This window comes from Euprymna scolopes, chromosome 19 (assembly GCF_053919585.1).
Source record: "Euprymna scolopes isolate OS-2025 chromosome 19, ASM5391958v1, whole genome shotgun sequence".
NCBI lineage: Eukaryota > Metazoa > Mollusca > Cephalopoda > Sepiida > Sepiolidae > Euprymna > Euprymna scolopes.
In genome coordinates this window covers 144190786-144210644 of record NC_136500.1, presented here as the reverse complement: position 1 = coordinate 144210644, position 19859 = coordinate 144190786, and the positions used below count along the sequence as shown (strand labels likewise).

At 37.4% G+C, this 19859-nt stretch overlaps 1 long non-coding RNA gene across 1 annotated transcript; it reads right to left on the bottom strand.

Moving 5' to 3' along the window:
* Positions 1-4471: 4471 nt before the first annotated feature.
* Positions 4472-19406, bottom strand: LOC145240021 (uncharacterized). Its single transcript, XR_013862466.1, has 2 exons — positions 19290-19406; positions 4472-5542 (listed from the first exon to the last, which is right to left on the bottom strand). It is a non-coding gene; the product is annotated as an uncharacterized LOC145240021 (long non-coding RNA).
* Positions 19407-19859: the final 453 nt, after the last annotated feature.

The window sequence follows — 19859 nt, the reverse complement described above, 5'->3', positions numbered from 1 at the left end:
TTGCTTCTTTAATTGAAAAAAAAATTAGGGTTTAAATTACATTTTTCGAGTAGTTATAAGCTTGAAAAGACAGAAGGTCGAATTAATTCACGCTCCCCATTTTTAAATGTCTATTAAAAAGTAAATAATTAATTTACTCACCAAAGTTTTATATATCACAAATTGAAGATGAAAGATCAATAAATAATATATTCAAATTTAAAACAAAAAAAGTAGTGTTTTTTAGAAATTTACCTGTAAAGTCCAAAGTTTAAAACCTTTTTTTTTAAATCACGTTGTTAATTTTTTTTTTGCTTTTTTTAAATGAAACCTTGGTCCTTGCTCCTTTAATTGAAAATAAAATTAGGGGTTGAATTACATTTTTCGAGTAGTTATAAGCTTGGAAACACATGGGGTCGAATTATTCAATATTTTTCACAAAGTTTCTGACACACCTACACCAGCACTACACACTAATTTTACTGTTGTATTATCAAATCGAACCAATGTTGTATTCTAGTTTATATAGCTGTCTCCATCTATGTCTACTGTATATAACGTATGCATGTTTCTGTACTTATTGCTCGTATACATAGCATATACACTTTTCTGTAATTGATGCTCGTGTATCGTCTAGTGGTCGGACTTATAGGGACAATTACTTTTCTTTGTATATGGGATGTCTGTCGATTTTTTACATGTATATTTACACCTGATTAAGCTATTTTTAGCGAAATATATCGGACCTAAAACAAGAATAAAAGTAAATAAAATGATTATATAATCATTTCTGACACTTTCAACTTTTCAAATTTCTCATTTAAATTTTATTCAAAATAATTTTCTTCTTAAAGTGTGTGACTCTATTTTTACTTTAAATTTCCCGTCCAAAACTCTAGCCTAACGCACGTGGAACCAACGGAATAAGATGTGCATTTATCTTCTCTTCTACTCCGAGGCCTTACCTCCTCCTGAACACCAAAATGAAGAAGAAAATTATGTACCGGACTTCCTACCCTGATGAAGCTATTTTTAGTGAAATATATCGGACTTACAACAACAATAAAAGTAAATAAAATGATTTATCATTATTTCTGACATTTTCAAGTTTTCAAATTTCTCATTTAAATGTTCGATTTACTGTTGTATTTGCATGTAAAAAAGGAATAATGTTCGGCAGTTAAACAAAGAACAAAATATTTTACAAAAATATAGTTTCTTTTAATGTTTTATTTGCATGTTAAATAAGAACCATATACTTTACAAAAAAGATCGTCTCTTTCAGTTTTTTATTTTTTCTTAACATTTTGTTTAAGTCAGGGATAGGGAACCCGACCAGATGCCAAACATTCACTCACTATTTTATACATTCCAACCGAGAGATCGTTTAACGATTTTAACCATCCCTTTAGGTTCAATTGTTTGAATCTCCTTTGCACTTCGTTTACCGGGTATATTTGTCAGGTAGTTTTTAAGATTCTTTTTTACGAGTCTAGTTGCTCTTATAATTACTGGAATTATAGAAATCTTCCTGAGATTCCAGTTTCGTTGCATGTAATATAAAAGAACCTGATATTTCGTAATTTTTCCCTCTCAAGTCTGTTTAACCATCATCAAGAACAGTATTATTTTCTCGTTTTTGTCCCATATAACCATGTCAGATTTTATAGTTCTGTTTTCTAGGAACGTAGCTTAGGGATTGCATAGTCATAGTGGATTGTATGTGACTTGTTTCCGACTGTTCTGTCAAGTATATATTCCCAAGACTTGCTGTTGCATTTGATATTTACAGATCGTCCATTGGAGATATTTACACACCTCATTGTGTCACATCGTATAGTAGCCGTCCCCTAGCAAAACCTTGTAGCTGGATGTCAGGTGGCTCATACTCTCTATTTCTGTGTGGCAGACCCTCCAAAGTGTTTGCCCAGTTAAAAGAAGAACCATATACTTCACAAAAAAGTTAGTTATGGCAGCACATGCATGTGGATGACATTTTCTTCATTTATGTTTTATTTTTATTGACTCTGTTACTCTGGTGATGACCGTGGAACCCGATGCATGATCTGCACTGCACAGATAGAGCACAGGAAGACAGGATTAGGGTTTTGATGGTAAGTGGCTGCTGCTCATCGGTGTCTCAGTGTTCAACGCTCCACAGCTGCTTGCTCATGCTTGTTGTTGAAGAAGGCTATCCTGCTAGCACATGTGAAGCACCAAGTGACTCTGTTCGCTGACAAAGTCTCTAAAAGATTAAAGGGGATATTGCAACGCTTGGGGGGTGAGCTTGATGCAGTCTATGTAAAGTTTCTGCAGGCAGCTGACATTTCGTCAGCAGTGAGTGAGCTGACTGAAGAGAATTCTTCGAGGTAGTCTCTTTGACGGCATCCTGATGAAGTGTCCCAACCATTGAAGCTGACAACGATTAAGGAGTGACGCTAGAGGGGCAAATCTCTAAATGGGACACCTTGCGCCTCCAATGGAGCTCGAGGAGCTGCTGTAGTCGTCTTACATGAAATGATTCCATCAGCCTGATGTAATGGTGATTCAAAACCCATGCCTTGTAATCGTACAGGAGGGGGGTATGACGACTGCATTGTTAACAGCATCCCTTGTATGTGTGCTGAGATTGCAGTTAGTGAACACTCAGTCATATAGGCGGCCAAAAGCAGAGAGATGTTAAGGCTGAACTTCATTACTAAGGTCGCAGGAAAATAAAAAGTTGGAGCCAAGGTTTGTGAAGCTACTGATAATCTTTAGAGGGATACAGTTGATAGTTAAGATGGGAGCATCAGGAAGAGACACGTTTGGCAGGATTTCAATCTTCATGTTCACTCAGTGGTAGCTGTTGGAGACTACGTCAATTCTTGCTGCACCCTGGCATGGAGGGAGGAGAAACACTCGTAGAGTGTGGAAGATGCTGGATTTCTAAGAGCAGCATTTTTCTCACGTATGAGGGATCTGATGTCCGCTACACAATCGTTAAATCATTTCTTGTGTCACCTCTCAGAGTGGCCCAGGATAGATTCTGAGACACTATGAAGAGTGGCTGATATTTCTTGTCATTCTGCCATGAGGGTAGTAATGATCACTACTGAGACAGCAGCAGCAGGTGCTGGGAGAGTCTTGGCAATGGCATCACACAATTTGGCTGATATTGCCATATTCCATAGAGAAGACAGGTCAAGTGGTCGTTTTAGCTTCTGCTGACAAGCAGGTGGACGTACATTTAGCTGAAGACTTGAGCGAATCAGGTGGTGATTAGTGGAGCATTCAGCACCACGCATGGCACAGGTCAAGAGAATGTCACGCAGATCACAGTGTCTGACAATGACGAAATTGATAAGATGCCAGTGTTTGGACCTTGGGTGCATCCAGGACGTCTTGTAGGATCATGAGACGTTCATCGATGACAGTTGGTGTCTCGGGTAAATGGCAAAGCAAAAATGACCGGATGGCAAAGCTGACACCATGAATGCAGCATGCATCCTCCAGTAGACCTTTCCAAAAAAGTGTAGCCCTCGCTGACTTCCTCAAGTGACCCCTCACCAGCAAACCTTGTCTCACTAAGGGCAGCGATGTGAATGTTGTAGCAAGAGAGCTCTATGGCAACTAGGGCAGTGTGATGCCAATGCCAATTTTCTGTAACAGTCTAGAAAGGTTCTGGCATTCCAGGTAGCTACTGGAAGACGTCACTGTTTGCTATTCTTTGTTTTATCAGCAAGTGTGATCTCCTGGTGGATAGGGTTGTCCACCTAGGAAATGTTTGACAGACAGTGTTTAGGCTACCTTTTCCAGGCTCCTCCTCTATTTAGAGGTGAGCAGTGAGGTTCTTGAATAGGACTGCTCAGTTACCCTGGTAGAACTGAAGAGAGATGCTGTTTTGGTCCCAAACTATTAGCATTGCCAGGCCCGCCTAATGTGCAAGACCCGAGCTAGAAGCTTCCAGCTCTATCTGTAGCCTGCCCCCGTAATCAATTATTGCATCAGCATAGGTTTTGGATGTGAGTGCTGAAGAAGATATTTTGTAACACGGGTAGCTGAGATGGCTATATATAGCCCTGATCGGGGAAGGAAGTGCTAAATTAGGTATTCAACCTTAACAAAGGATCTGCTACAGGCTAGCGGAGGGAAGGAAGCACCTTACTTCTATTGATGAAATAATTTTCACTCCCTATCAATAAATAAAAGCAAAACATATCCAACAGAAACGATAGGTGCAATTGGCAGACCTTGGTCGCAATCTTCTGTCAAAACTTCATATAGGAAAACCATTTTTTTTAAATGTCAGCTCTCTTTCATGTTAATGACGATGGTGATGATGAACACATAAATTAGTACATAAATAAAAACATGTCCGACAGAAACGATACGTGTAATGAGACTTTGGTCACGATATTCTGTTAAAAAATATTGTTTCATTTAATATTTTATTAGCATGTAAACAAGAATAGTGTCTGCCCAGTGAAAAGAACCAAATACTTAAAAAATATCATTTCATCTAGTGCTTTATTTGCATGTAATAAGTATTTGCCCCGTTAGAAGAATATTTAATAAAAATATCGTTTTATTTAATGTTTCATTTGCATGTAAAAGAAGAGCCACAGATTTCACAGAAAATATCGTTTCTTTCAATGTTGTAATCGCTTGTGTGAAATCAGTGTTGTTCTCCACGCAAAAGAAGAGCCACATACTTCACATGAAAATGGTTTCTCCCCAGTGTGTGTGCGCATATGACTCAACAGACTTGCTTTCAGGGCAAAAGTCGAGTCACACTCTTTACAAGAGAATGGTTTGTCTCCAGTGTGTGTATTCATGTGCCTCGCCATTGTTGATCGCTGTCGAAACAATGAACCACATATCTCGCATGAAAATGGCTTCAATCCACTATGTATCAATGCATGCTTCCGCAGATTTGATTTCTGTGAAAATGAAGAACCGCATGCACCACACGAATATGGTTTGACACCAGTGTGTGTTCGAACGTGCTTCTCCAAAGAATGTTTCTCTCCAAAGCAAGCGCTACACACGTCACAAGAATATGGCTTATCACCAGTGTGACGTCGCATGTGTTTTTGCAAATATGATTTTTTTGCAAAAGAAAAGCCACAAACTTCACAAGTATGTGTCTTTTCGCCTGAATGTATTTGCATGTGTGATAGTTGACTCGATTTACGAGCGAAACAGAGCCCACACACTTCACAAGAAAAGGGGGCCTCTCCTGAATGTTTCCTCATATGCTTAAACAAACTGTATTTGCTTTTAACTGAATAACAACAAACACCGCATGTGTATGGATTCTTTCTTCGAATCAGTTCTTTATATTTTGTTTTGTCTTTTAATAAAGCAGCATCAGAATGAGTTTCATCTTTATATTGCTTTGTTTTGTCTTTTGATAAAACAACATCCAATTGAGTTTCATCTCCGCCATCAAATTGCAAGTTCTCTTTCAAAGTTGAAACATGAGACATTTTAGCACAATTTGTTTTGGTATCCTTTGCTGAGGATATTTCCATATGTAAAGTCACAAAATTCAATAGAGGATTTTTTCCATTTGGGAAATCTGCAAATTTATAAGAATATTCAAAAATTAAGAAATCTCTCATATCAATAGGAGAAACAAAGCGATGACTGGAGAGAAGGAGAGATAGAAAGTTTTTTTATTGCATTTTCACCCCAAACAAGGCACAGTGCCACTTTCATGTAGGGGGCTACTATCTGGGACATACTTTGTAGGGGTACTATGTAGGGAGGTGAGTAGCAAGATGTCTCTTTACATTACACTTAAACTTCTGCATGATGCATTTGAACCAATATCATCCAGCTCTGACATCACCACACTCACATATTTTTCTTATGAACACCTCATAAAATTTCGGTAAAAACTAAGAAATTTGCATTTTCAGCTCTATTTGAATAGAGTAACCACTTTTTTCAGAGGGTTGATTTCGGTCCAGAAATAAGAAATTGGTGTATCATGACACCCTCTTTTGCAACTCGAACGTTTTAGAAAATTTGCAATTTTAGGGCTAAAAATAATCTTCTTGGAACTTAATTTCACCCAAGTATGTGGTCCAGGGTGAGGAATCCAAAAATCATAGTTATAACAGGACCTAATAAAAGACCTCGTTTTGACCAATTCATGTACCATGCTGGCACTTTTTAAGAGATCATTCAGCCCTCCAAGTAGAGCAATAAAAAGGATAACTGTGGTGCTTTTCCTGAAATAGCTTTTGGATTTTTTAAAAATAATAGGACGAAACTTTAATAAAATCCAAAAATATCTCTTGACATTGCCACTATTTTGGCATATTTAAACCCAGAAATCCGGTATTTAAAAAAAAAACTATTGATTTAAGTAAGAAAATTGCGATATTTGTGATAGATTAGTGTGATCTACTTGAGTAGTAGAACAAAAACACAGACTTTGAACTCACTTTACAATTGAATTTTGTCATTACAGAGCTCATCACATGGAGTATATTAGTTATTCGTGTATGAAATAACGATTTTATTCCAAGTTGTATTTTAGTTTTCAAAGGATAGAGCTATGCTGTTCAGAATTTTGGCATTTTGTAAGTTGTTCTTTGTTTGTGGTGTTCTTTATAAGTTTGTTATTGCTGAAGAGACTTTCAATGACTTCGTTATGCAGTTTTAGTATACCAAAAATCATTCAACTAAAAATAGTCTGCGCATACAGTTATATGCATATGACACGTTTCAAAATCTTAGTCACACCTTGAAACAAAATTTGCTGATTTTAAACAGGCATTATATACCACATTTTATACGTTTCTGGGCCAAAATTCAACAGAAAATTCAAATTTGAGAATTTCAATGCAAAATCTAAAAATTTCGATAATTATACATGGGCCCAAGATATGAGAGCATTCAATTTTGAGCATTTTTGGCAAAACATCCATGTAAAAAAAAACAACACTTTTTGGAAAACCAAAACTCATAAAATTTGTTCCTTATATGGATAGCCTACTTTTGTATGTGTCAGGAAAATTGTTTTTTACATTTTTGATAATTTTTCAGAAAATCAAGAAAAAGTAACAAATGTAAAAAATTCTTGCAAGTATTTATTCTTAAATTGGATAATTTCTTGTAGCCTAATAAGATAGTTATTCATCAAATGAGGATCCGTGGGTATTGCTGGACGCAAAAAGTTCATATCATACCAGTTATATCGAAAAAATTGCAAAAATCTAGAAGATTTGTCACTTGCCACATACTGCTGTATTGAACATAAAATATCAGTAACTAAGTTTGACTTGAGTTTATTGCTTTTAGACCAATTTAAAAACAGCTCAGATGTTGAAATAATGTAATAACTTGTAATAACAAGAAACTGTAATGAAAAGGTGTAAAAAACTGTTTTGCATTTGGGGAAAATCCAGCTTTCCTGAAAGGGACACTCAGGATAGAAAGAAAAAGAAATTATTTCAATCTAGAAGGATTTCTCCTTTTAAAGTTATCGAACATGATCGGGCATCTTTGCATTCATTTCTATTAATGTATAAAATAATGATATTAAATATTTCCTTGTAAACACAATCGACTAGAACACTTTATAGGGTACTAGTGCACTTATTGATCAGTTTCCTGACTGCTGGAAAACCACTTTTGTGGTACCAGTTTTCAGGAATTTGGCGAAAGACCTGACATATTAAATTACCACCTCATCAGCCTTCTCCCGCTTTTTGACAAAATATTTGAGTCCTTAATCAAGCTATAGTCTATCACCTTACAGCTGCTTAAACTCCTGACTGACAATATGGATTAAGGCTAGCCTGTTCCACAGAAGATATCCTAACTGTAATCTCTGAACTTATATACCGTTCACTGGAAAAATCAGGGGAGGGTAGAGCAGTAGCCCTCGATATATCTAAGGCTTTTGACAGGGTATGACACGATGGTCTTCTAAGGAAAATTAGATCATATGCTTCACTGGAAGAATACGTAATGTAATTAAATCCTTCTTAAATAAGAGAAAAATCCAATTTGTGCTCGATGGTTGTACATCTAAACAATATGATACAAATGGGACAGTACCTCAGGGGTCTATCCTCGGACCTTTATTATTCCTGATATTCATAAATGACCTCCCTGATAAAATTGTTTTGGAGATGGGTATATTTGCTGATGACATCACCACTCTCTATAATAGGCATGAGGGGAAAACAAATGAACACATATCTAAGGAAATGGCAGAGACACTAGAGAATGACGTCCAATCTGTAGTTTAATGGGGATAAAAGTGGATGGTCACATTCAATGCTGCCATGACTAAGCTTGTTTCCTCCAATAATTACAAGAAACCTTCACTACCATCAATAGCAATGGCTAAGAACACATTACCCAAAAGTGCTTCCTTTAAACTTCTCGGCCTAACGTTTACAGGGAACATGAACTGGAATAGATACACTGAGAGCATTGCCAAGGTTTCTGCGAACAAGGTGGGCTCTCTACCATGCTAGAAAACTAAGTATCCTGTAACTCTATAAGGCCACCATTCGCCCGTCTATGGAGTACTGTTGTCAAATTTGGGCTGGTGCATCTACTACTTCTCTCTCAGGGTTCAAAAAAGAGTCGCCAACCTTATAGGTCCTGAACTGTCATCTAAGCTTCAGTCTCTGTCTCATTGACGAAAGGTTGCATCCTGGGCCTGTTCTACAAGTACTTTAATGGTGAATGCTCTGAGGAACTACAAGCACTTGTACCCCCTTGATGGGAATACTCCCGACAAGCAGTTAAATCCCACCCCTTCACAGTAGAGATCCCTAGGTGTAAGAATGGCGTCTACACCAATAGTTTCTTTCCCAGAACTGCTAGACTTTGGAACTCCCTTCCAGGATTCTGCTTTCCCAACTGTACTGACATGCAGAAGTTCAAGTGTAATGTGAACAGACATCTTGCTACTTATCTCCCTTCATAATACCCCTACAACTTATTTCCCCGATAGTAGCCCCCTACTTCAAAGTGGCGCTGTGACTTGTTTAGGGTGAAAATTGAATTAAAAAAAAATTTTTTAAAAAGTTTAGCAAAGACAAAAGCGAACAAAGGCATTAAAAAAAACGAAGATTTAAAAAAGAACTATATTGTGCATACCCGTAATGGAATAAAGTTCTCAGAATAAAAAAATCGCTTAATTTAATCAAGTTTTTTTTGTTTTATTTTTTTACAGACGAAAATCAAACTTCAGCTGATCAATTGAGGAAGAGGGCACATGGAGAGATAACTCCATTACCCTTAAAAGGCGCTTATGTCAACCGATCAGTAAATCTAAGGGAGATAACCAGCATAGACACAGCAAAAATAAGTGTATTTTGCAAGATATAATTTGGGACGCTGAAACAATCATTAGAACAATGAAAGAAATTTAAATGAAAAAGAAGAGAAAAAATATGATTACACGAATACTGTACCTGCAAGAAATTGTTGTCCAATTAGCCAATGGAGAATGTTTCCCTTATTTAAAAGAGAAAAAAAAACAAAAAACAAAAACCCCTAGCACTAAAGTGAAAGTGCTAGGTTTTTTTTTTTTTGGGGGGGGGGGGTTCTTGTGGTTTGAACGTTATTCTTTCCTCCCTTTTTTTTAAATACTGTGGTAAATAATACATAGCTTACCTGAGTGTAGCTGCCGGAGGTGAGGATGGTCTTCCAACAATCAAGAAGAACAATAGCATTGTGGTTATTTATGCTAATAGAGTAAGGTAAATTGTTATAAAAACCTTCCTCCTTTGTGAAGAGTCTTCATTATTCTTTTTATGTTACTATGGTTACAAGACCTGAGAAGAAGGTCGCGAAGAAGATTGTATTTTTTTCGCAACCTCACTTCAGGTTAGCTACTCTTAGTTATATGACTTTTTTTTTCCAACAATTTGCGAAAAAAATACATTAGTTCAACACAATTTCTTACAGAACTTTGAGTCATTAGTAACAGCAATTAGTGACAACTCTGGAAATTGTTCGATTACCCATACAAGGATATGGAGACCTCTGATACTTCAACTGTGGCAGATTCCATGGAGCGACACCGTAACCAGATTTCCATTCTGAAGATGAAAATCAAGGGTAGGCTTCGTTTGTCCCGTGGCCCAGAGATCACTCCTGCTGTATTTTCTGTATTCAACAGGGAAATTTTGGAATATATCAACGAAGTTGAAATCTCCATCTGCAAGTTGCAACTTTCCTGTGTCTCTGAAGAGGAAAGAGAATTATGGAGTCCGATTGGCTAAGTTACCAGCTGAATTTACGGAAGGAATTAGAAGATCTCTCACTCTTGTTACATCCTCCAGAGGCTAGTGGCTATTCGGAGCGACCTTCCCTTCCATATACGCCTGGACCTTCTACGGATAGAGCTAATTCATCATTCACTGTTAGACTACCTCAAGTTCAAATCACTGGACCAACGTTCAGTGGTCGTGAAATGGAAAACGATAGAATGAGTTTTTACAATTTCTTATCTCGATTTGAAAATTGTGCAGCAGGCATGGCAAATGACGCAGAAAAGTTAAACTTTTTAAAATGCTCGCTGTCTGGGAGACCTCTGCTGCTGATTAATCACTTAAGTTGCATCAATACCAATTATCAGCAAGCACTGGCAGTATTGAAACGAGAATATTTAGATGTGAGTGACATCATTGATAAGATATTCCAAGATATTATCGATTTCTCCCCCAAGGGGGAAAATTCTTATGAGGATCTTGGTAGTTTCATCTGCAGAACAGCTTCCATTCTGGAAGAACTGGCCAGCTCTCTCGATTGTGATTTCTCTGAGGATGGTTCTGCAGGGGCCCGATTAATGGCCAAAATACTTTTTTTGAAATTTCCGAGAGCATTGAAGGGAGAGCTTATACAGTTATGTGGCTCTAGAATTCCTTCTCTGTCTGTTTTAATGCGAGACACCAGTGAGGCTATTAAACGCTTGCTAATTAAAGGCGGCGGGTTGCCTGATTCTTCGGATATCCATCGAAACAATTCTCGGGTAACCGTTTCAAAATCTAGAGCCACTACAACCAGAGATGTTTCTTTCTGCATAGATTCAGATTGTCAGGCTCCTTCTGGTTACTCGAGTAAACTACCTCCTCTGATTTGTGTTACCTTCGGTCGAGGAGGAAGAACCATCTCTGTAAACTGCCTATTGGATACTGGCAGTGGCAGAACGTATTTGTCTGGTGATGTCTTGCACTCCTTGGGTTCCTTGAGTTCTGACGGTTTGGAGTGTCATTTGAGGCTGACTACACTTCTCGGAGAATGTGAGCAAGTATACAGAGAGGTGAAATTGGATGTGGACTTGGGGTCTGGTCATGTGGGGCACTTTCCAGTACTGGTTGCCAACTCATTGGACCTATCCTTATATCTAAAAAATTGGCATTTGCTGTTGGAGGAGTTCAAGCGAACTGGATGTTCTCTGGCTGGGCAATTTGAATCTGGCACTGATGCGGTGGCTATAAGTGGAATTATGGGTCTGGATCTGGTGCAACATTTGGGCCCCTTACAGTTGGTGCCTTGTTTGGGGGGTCGGGCTTTCTCTGTTCCTGCTGGTTTGATTCCCTTTGGTGAGGTGGACACTTTTTTTTCTACAAATCCTGCCCCTATTTCAAGAGATTATACGTTGTTCAGTGCAGTGATGGAGAATACTCCCCAAGTGGAATCATCGCATGTTTGCTTCATCCTGGAAGCCGACCCTACCTATGCGGACCCCTGGGTAGATGTCTTTCCCTCTAGCGATGTGGAAAGAGGATTAGAGAAAATGTTCAGCATTGAGTCATTGGGCATTCAGGACGGAGAAGAGATTTCAGGATATGATCAGGGTATGATTCGGCAGTTCCAGGAATCTATAATATTCAGGGATGGTAAATATCATGTGCAATTACCCTGGCATGCAGATAAGCTGGCTCTGGTTCCTTCCAATCATGCTATTGCTTTGCACGTTTTGGATCGTGTGGTCAGGAGCCTGGAGAAGAAGGGGCTGTACCAGGAGTATGTAGATGTATTCCTTCAGCAGCTACAAGAGGGTATCATAGAGGAAATACAGGTGGATCCTCAAAATTTTGTGGACTATGTATGGGTGCCTCATCGGCCAGTTTTCAAGACGGATCCGGCAGCTACTACTAAAATCAGGCCTGTATTTAACTGTAGCTTGAAGGTCGGTAACTCTGCCTCTCTTAACGAGGCTGCATACTCTGGTGTGAATATGACAGGAGATATGTTGGACCTGTTGATGTCTTTTAGATCGAATAAGTTTGTCTTGATTGCAGACATCAGGAAAGCTTTCTTGATGGTTCGCCTTGCACTGGAGGCAGACAAGAACAGGTTCTGTTTTTTTGTGAAGGATGGTGATCGCCTTCGATGTTTCCGCTATGCCACATTGATTTTCGGGTTCACCTCGAGTCCCTTTATATTGGGAAGTATCTTGAAGTTTCATGCAGCCCAATATCCCTTTGATGAATGTCGAGTTGCGATGGAGAACCAATTCGATGTCGACAACCTGGTGGTTACTGAGTCTGACCCAGCAAAGCTTGTAAGGCTGTATTCCCAGGTTAGGAGGCGGTTGCAGGAAGGTGGATTTGTGGTGCAGTCCTGTAACTCAAACTGCGACAGCCTTAGGGAGGAGATGAGGAAAGATGGTACATTGAGTACTCATGAGGCCGGATGGGAGATGGTGCTCGGGTACCGGTATGATCCTATTTCAGAAAAGCTCCGCACTGCTCCTGTTAAGTGTGATCCGAGTGCATCTACTAAGAGGCGAATCCTTTCGGAATTGGCAAAGGTATTTGATCCCTTATCTCTTTGCCTGCCTGTGACTATAAGGAGTAGGATTTTGGTGGGAGAATTATGGAAGCGGGGCATGCAATGGGATGATGAAGTCTCTCCAGAGTTTCAGTCTTCTTGGAGGAACCTGGCAGAAGACTTATCTAAATTGAGTGACATGCATTTCTGCAGACAGGCCCATGACGGGAACCGAACTGGAGAGTTATACCTGTTTTGTGACGCTTCTAAAGAAGCATATGGATTTGCAGCCTACTATGTTCCGGACAACAATTCTGCATTGATCTTTGCCAAAGCACGAGTGGCTCCAGTGAAGGATAAGACATTACCAACTTTAGAACTAATGGCGGTATTTCTTGCTCTGAAGTGTTTGCCCACTATCTTGGTAGGATGCAAGGGTGTCCGCCCTTCTAGGTTGTGTGTGGTAACAGATGCACAAGTAGTATTGTCATGGATTTTATCAGAAACAATGACTAGTAAAAGCATCTTTGCTAGAAACAGGTTAAAGGATGTGCTGCTAATGAGCTTGGATTTGGAAACGAATTACGGCATCAGGCCGACCTTTAGGTATGTTTCTACTACCGAAAACCCGGCTGACTTGATCACTCGTGGATTAACGATAAGGAAGTTCCGAGACAACTTTGACTTTTGGTACCATGGCCCTTCTTAGTTGCGCGGTGGGGTCTTGACTTGGCCGGAGCAGGAGTTGCCCTGTCTTGATGATAGGTGCTAGCAGATTGTTCGTTCATCAACAAATTTTGCGGTGATTGTGGATGAGGAGTGTGCTTCGGTGATCTCCATGCGGCGGTTCTCTACGTTTACCCGTTTGTTGAGGGTAACTTCTTTACTCTTCCAATTCATCGGCTTGATGAGGAAAAGGGAAGACAACTACAACAAGAAAGCCGCAATTTACTTAATAAAATGTTCGCAACAGCAGGAATTTATGGCTGAATTGAATTACCTGCGGAATCCTATGGTAAGGCCTGCACCTAATCGTGTTCGAGCACTAGATCTTTTTCTGGATGAGGAAGGGTTGATCCGCTCGCATGGACGGCTGGACAGGTCTTCTCAGTTTTCTTATGAAGTTAAGAATCCCTTGTTGCTGGGCAAGAATCATCACCTGACCCGACTTATAATATTAGACTGCCATCTTAAATGTTCCCATCTGGGTACAGGATCAACCTTAACGGAATTGAGATGTCAAGGATACTGGGTGCCTCAAGGGAGGCAGGCAGTCAAAAATGCCCTGAATTCCTGCACAAGGTGTAAAAGATACAATTCTAGGCCGGTACTGCCTGAGAACATCGCCAATCTACCAACTTCTCGTGTCGAATTTGAGGTTCCTTATAGGAATACTGGAGTGGACTTCACAGGACATTTTTGGGTGAAGGAGGGTAACAGTGAGAAAAAAATGTATCTGTTGTTGTTCACTTGTTTGAGTGTAAGAGCAGTGCATATAGAGGTGGTGCCTGACATGAGTATATTGTCCCTTTTTCAGGCTCTAGTCAGATTTACTAATGCACATGGTGTTCCAGAGTCAATTCTCAGCGACAACGCAAAAACCTTTCTGGGTAGTGGAAAACTGTTTAAGCGCCTTTTTCTTCTCCAGGACTACCAGGCCAAATTTGGGTCATGTAACATTAAGTGGGAGACAATTCCTCTATTTTCCCCCTGGGTTGGAGGTGTATGGGAGCGTAGCATCAAGACTTTAAAATCTTGCCTATACAAGGTTATTGGTAGGGGTAAGGTAGATTATTATACCTTCCTAACTATTGTCTCAGATATTCAGCGGGCTGTAAACAACAGGCCTCTTACTTATCAAGAGTCCGCTGACAGGCAACCAATGATTATCACACCCAATATGTTTATTAGACCCAATAAAAGCCCTGGTCTATTGGTACCGTTGGGAAGAGATGATCTCTCCACCATGGTTCCTCCCAGCCAGAGAAGGTTGATCGAGACGATTGGATTACGAAATGAATGGTTGTCAAGATTTAGAGAACTGTGGTACAAGGAGTACCTCCTGGATCTTAGAGGAAGGATGCCAGGAAGATCTCGGATACCATTTCAGAATCGCATTAAAAGAAATGATGTAGTCTTGGTCAAGAGCCCTTTAAAACCACGACCCTTTTGGATGTTGGGTACTATACTTGAGGTTCTCCCAGGACAAGATGGAGTGGTGAGGACAGCTCGTGTCAGACAGGGCGACGGTGTGGTGAACGTCCATTCACTGAAGAATTTATATCCAATAGAAATTTCACAATCTGATGATGATCTTGGGGAAAGTGAACCAAATCAGGCGGGTGCATCCTCGCCTGTTGCTGCAGGTAGCAGTCAAAACCAGGAATCCTTTAGTTCATTTTCGGAAGGAGATGGCACCATTTGTTTGTGTCCTGCCTGCAATAGACCTCCAGGGAACCAAGATATGATATGCTGCGATTCCTGTGATGAGTGGTATCATTTTGAGTGTGTTGGAATTGACTTGGCTCCACCCGCTAGACAGAAATGGTACTGCAGTGATTGTGCACCTCAAAGGAGACGAAGGGGTAGACCTAGTCTGTTACCCGATCAATAGAAGTAGTCTTGGGTAGGACTATAAACTACAACCGATAGCGGGGCCTAGGCTAAGGGACAGAATGAGGGTACCCTGAACCACTGTTACCTCCAGGTGGCCCTTGACTGAGGCCTAGCACCTGTTAGTCCCCCTGCAGGGTCACGCCCACTTAGTTTTTTTTATGAAGATATATATATATATATATATATATATATATATATATATATATATATATATATAAATAAAATGCACTTTTCTTTTTTTTTTTTTTCTTTCTTTTGTTGGGAGAGTGTGGTAAATAATACATAGCTTACCTGAGTGTAGCTGCCGGAGGTGAGGATGGTCTTCCAACAATCAAGAAGAACAATAACATTGTGGTTATTTATGCTAATAGAGTAAGGTAAATTGTTATAAAAACCTTCCTCCTTTGTGAAGAGTCTTCATTATTCTTTTTATGTTACTATGGTTACAAGACCTGAGAAGAAGGTCGCGAAGAAGATTGTATTTTTTTCGCAACCTCACTTCAGGTTAGCTACTCTTAGTTATATGACTTTTTTTTTCCAACAATACATTTATGCATAATAGTAAAAAAAAGTAAAATAAACTTTAATCATAAAGAGAAATTACTGATTACTAAAATAACGAAAAACAAATTTCTTATTTTTTAATTTTTATTTTCGTTAAAAAAAATTACATGGACGGTTTAAATACGTTAAAATCTCCTTCAAAAACGTTCTCTATTTTCGTTATTTTGTGTGCATTAATTATTATGCGGCCTTAATCATACCTTGCAAAATGAAACTACAGAATAGTAAAAAAAAATAAATAAATAAACTTGAATCATAGCCAGAAACTGACGGTTTAAATACTTCAAAATCTCCTTCAAAAAGTTTTAATCATCCCGACGCTGACTGATCCCCTAAAATAAAGAAAAGCAGAGTTCTTATTTTTTTATTTTCGCTTAAAAAAATTAAAATGCCGGTTATTAAATACTTCAAAATCTCCTTAAAAAAAGTTTCTTTATTTTTGTTAATTAACAAGTTTATTTAATTTTTGTTTTTGATTAATTACCATCGTTTAAAACAAATTTATTTAATTTTTGTTACATTGAAAGAGTTTACTTTTGTTTTGTGTACGTTAATTAATAAGTTTATTTTGTTACTTAACATTGTTATATTTTAAGTTCGTTTAGTATCTCGCTAACTTGTTTCCTTTTCGTAATCTGCTTCAATTTCCGAAACTCGACTACAGTAATCCTGTAATCATTTTTTTTTTTATTTAACTTTCTTTCATTGTTCTACTGATTGTTTCAGCGTCCCAAATTATATCTAACAAAATATGCTTATTTTTGCTATATCTATGCTGGTTATCTCTCTTGTTGACATAAACGTCGTTAGAAATTTATCAACATTTGACGAGATTATTTTGAAACATGGGCAGAAAAATTACCTTGATAAATATTTTCGTTTTTTTTTTTGTCTGTTTCCACCCTTCCACTTATTTACCAAGCCTATGCCCCTATTTTTAACCCCGTTTTCATTTTGTCCTTTGTTAATTGCTAGTTCGTTTAAAGTAGGCACCGCCAAAAATGGCCGAAAAATCAAGTTGTTGTTGTTTTTTAAAATGAAATTACATTTACTAAAATCCATTATTTCTAAGTAACTTTTTTTTTCCAGAAAGATAAAACCCTGAATTTTATCATATAGAAAACAGAATAATGTAAAACTTTTTCTACTATTTTAAATTAAATTTTAAATGTTAAATTTTCCCCAAAAGTTAATAATTGACATTTTTTGTCTTGCACAAAAAACGTACATAAATATTTAAAAAAAAAAAAGAAGGTTTTTGAAATAATTTATTTATTTATTTGTTGTCTAACTAAGATTTAGGATGATTTTCTAAGAGAATATGGAAAATTATTATAATATAAATACCTGGATTTCAAATAATTCCACTTAATCATATAGGCAACCAGTTACTTCACGTCAATCTAGAGTTCTAGATCGACAATGTTTACGTTTGCATTTGATAAAAAGTAAACTATGGAAGACCAACCAGGCCAAAAAAAAAAACTTATTTTTCAGTGACGAAAAGTTCAATGTATTATTAACGCTGAGGCTGGCCAGTACCAGATGGGTGACCATTTGTATGAGTTTAGTTTTTAATGTGTATGTGTGTGGGGGCCAGGCTCCCCAAAATGGGGGGGGCAATTTAAAGCAGAATAAAAAAAAATTATTTCAGCGCGTTTGGTCCACCATAGTCGAAAGGCGGCAAACGTTTTCAAACGGGATCGAAAAAATGATGCTATTTTTAACACAAAGGGCACAATATTTAGCGAATATTTTTTTTGTATCGATTCTTCAAAGCATGCCCTGTTTAATAATGGTCATGCATTATTCGGCTCGCTAAAAAAAATTGTTAATTTATTTATCAAAGATTTTAAAATGTTTTTTTTCGTATGAATATAAAAAAAATTTTTTTTTTGTTTTACTTAACTTAAATTAATTATTTTACTTAACATATTCACCGAATTTCACACTTCAAAACTCAAAAGCGGGATAATTAAACACAATCGAAGTTCTGATATTAAGACGTCAAAATAAGGTATGCAAACAATTTTTATTTAATCTATAATTCTGTCCCTTACAACAACACAATATGTTGTGTTCGGTTTCAGATAATTATTTTAAGCATATTTGTAACACCTCAAAACAACGGGGGGGGGGGGTTGTAAGCAAAAAAAAAATATATATATATAAATATCGTTTATGAAATGTAAGTACACTGTTATAAAGTTCATTCTTTACTTAATAATCGCTGAAAATTTCGTATTGATCGGATAATTACCTGATTTTTGGTAGATTTTTAAAAAGACGGTCCGTCAAAAAGTACTTACCTGCCCCCCTCCCCAGTTTTGGCGGTGCCTAGTTTAAAGGCACCCCTCCTCCTCATCCATGGAAATAGGCAAAATCTAGACGATACGATCGACCTCAGTAAAATCTGAGTTTACTTTGTAAGAAGAAAAAAAAAATACTTGATCAAATTAAGCGATTTTTTAAAATAAAAATTTATACCGGGTGCGTACAATATAGTTATTTTTCAATATCTTCGTTTTTTTTTTATGTCTTCAGTAAACTGCACAAACACCCGGTTTTTATTTACGCATGGATGTCACGGTGGTTGAGTGGATAACGATACAGATTAAAATATAAAACTAATGAAAATTAACAACGCTGTAAGAGTTATCGAACATGACCGGGCGTAAGTAAAAAAACCTGCTTATTTTCATAATCCAAAAGGGTGCTAGGACACTCACTGATCCGCACTATTTTTTTAATTCGTATTTCCAAGTTTAATTAAAGTTTTATGATGTTTTTTTTTATTCAATTGTAAGGTTAAAGTATAGAATAGGTACAAAACACCCTCCCCTCCCCATGTTTAGAATTTTTTTTAAAAATAATAACGTTATTATTTCAGCACGGATCAATAAATGCACTAGTACACCAAAAATCGTTCGGCAGCGCGCCTGTTATATAAAAAAAAGTACATAAACCGGGTTTGTATTACTGTACACATAGATTCGAAAAAGTTGTCAAAAAACAAATATATAACAAATAAATGTTATCAAAGGCAAGATAAGTTACTTTTCTACCTAACTGGATATATTTTTCGTGTTTTTATTCAATGTAACATGCTTATTCAGCTCGAAAAGCATACAGTGTTTACCGATGTATTGGAAAATTCAAAATGGCGCCCGACTTTCTCTTTAACACGGTAAGTTTGAGAAAAGGTGTTATAAATAATAGACTATACAAAATACTGTCAGCCATTCGCTCAATATATATTACCGTGACATAAGTTGAAATATATTCGGTGTTTTTTAATAGTATTTTGTCTAGTTTTTTGACAGCTTTTTCGAATCTATGTGTACAATAATACAAACCTCATAAACCAATAAAATTCAAGTAATACTTGCTTTTTGTTCGACAATCTGATTTCGAATCGTTTTTCAGCTTTAAAATCAAACAAAATAAAATATAATTTTAACGAGTTGATGCACGGCTGGAAATTCAAGTTTTTCAAGATGGCGACCGGAAAAACAGGTTCGCAGAAAACTAGAACGTACGAAAATTAAATAAAACACTTTACAACAGAATGGACATTTGTAACATTTTGCCGAATATTAAAAAATAGTTTGTTTTTTTTTTTTATTATAGGCAATCATTCATATTCAATCATTCGAGTTTTTGCTTCGTACCAGTTGATAGGAAGGAGACGTTGAAAGTCGATTTCGCATCCCTATTGAAAAATAAGTTCCACGAGTGATTGTTGGTTTCATTTCAGTATTGGATTTAAAAGTATTTTTTTTTTTTTTTAGATTAGGTCCACCTACACAATTTTCTTTTAAATGACAACCTAACAGGTTTTCGACTATGCTGAATACAGAAATCGCATTAAAATTTTGCAGAAATAAGTAATTATCGAGATATAAAAAATTGTTTTATGCATTTTATTCTTCTTCTTTTTTTTTTTTTTTAATTACATT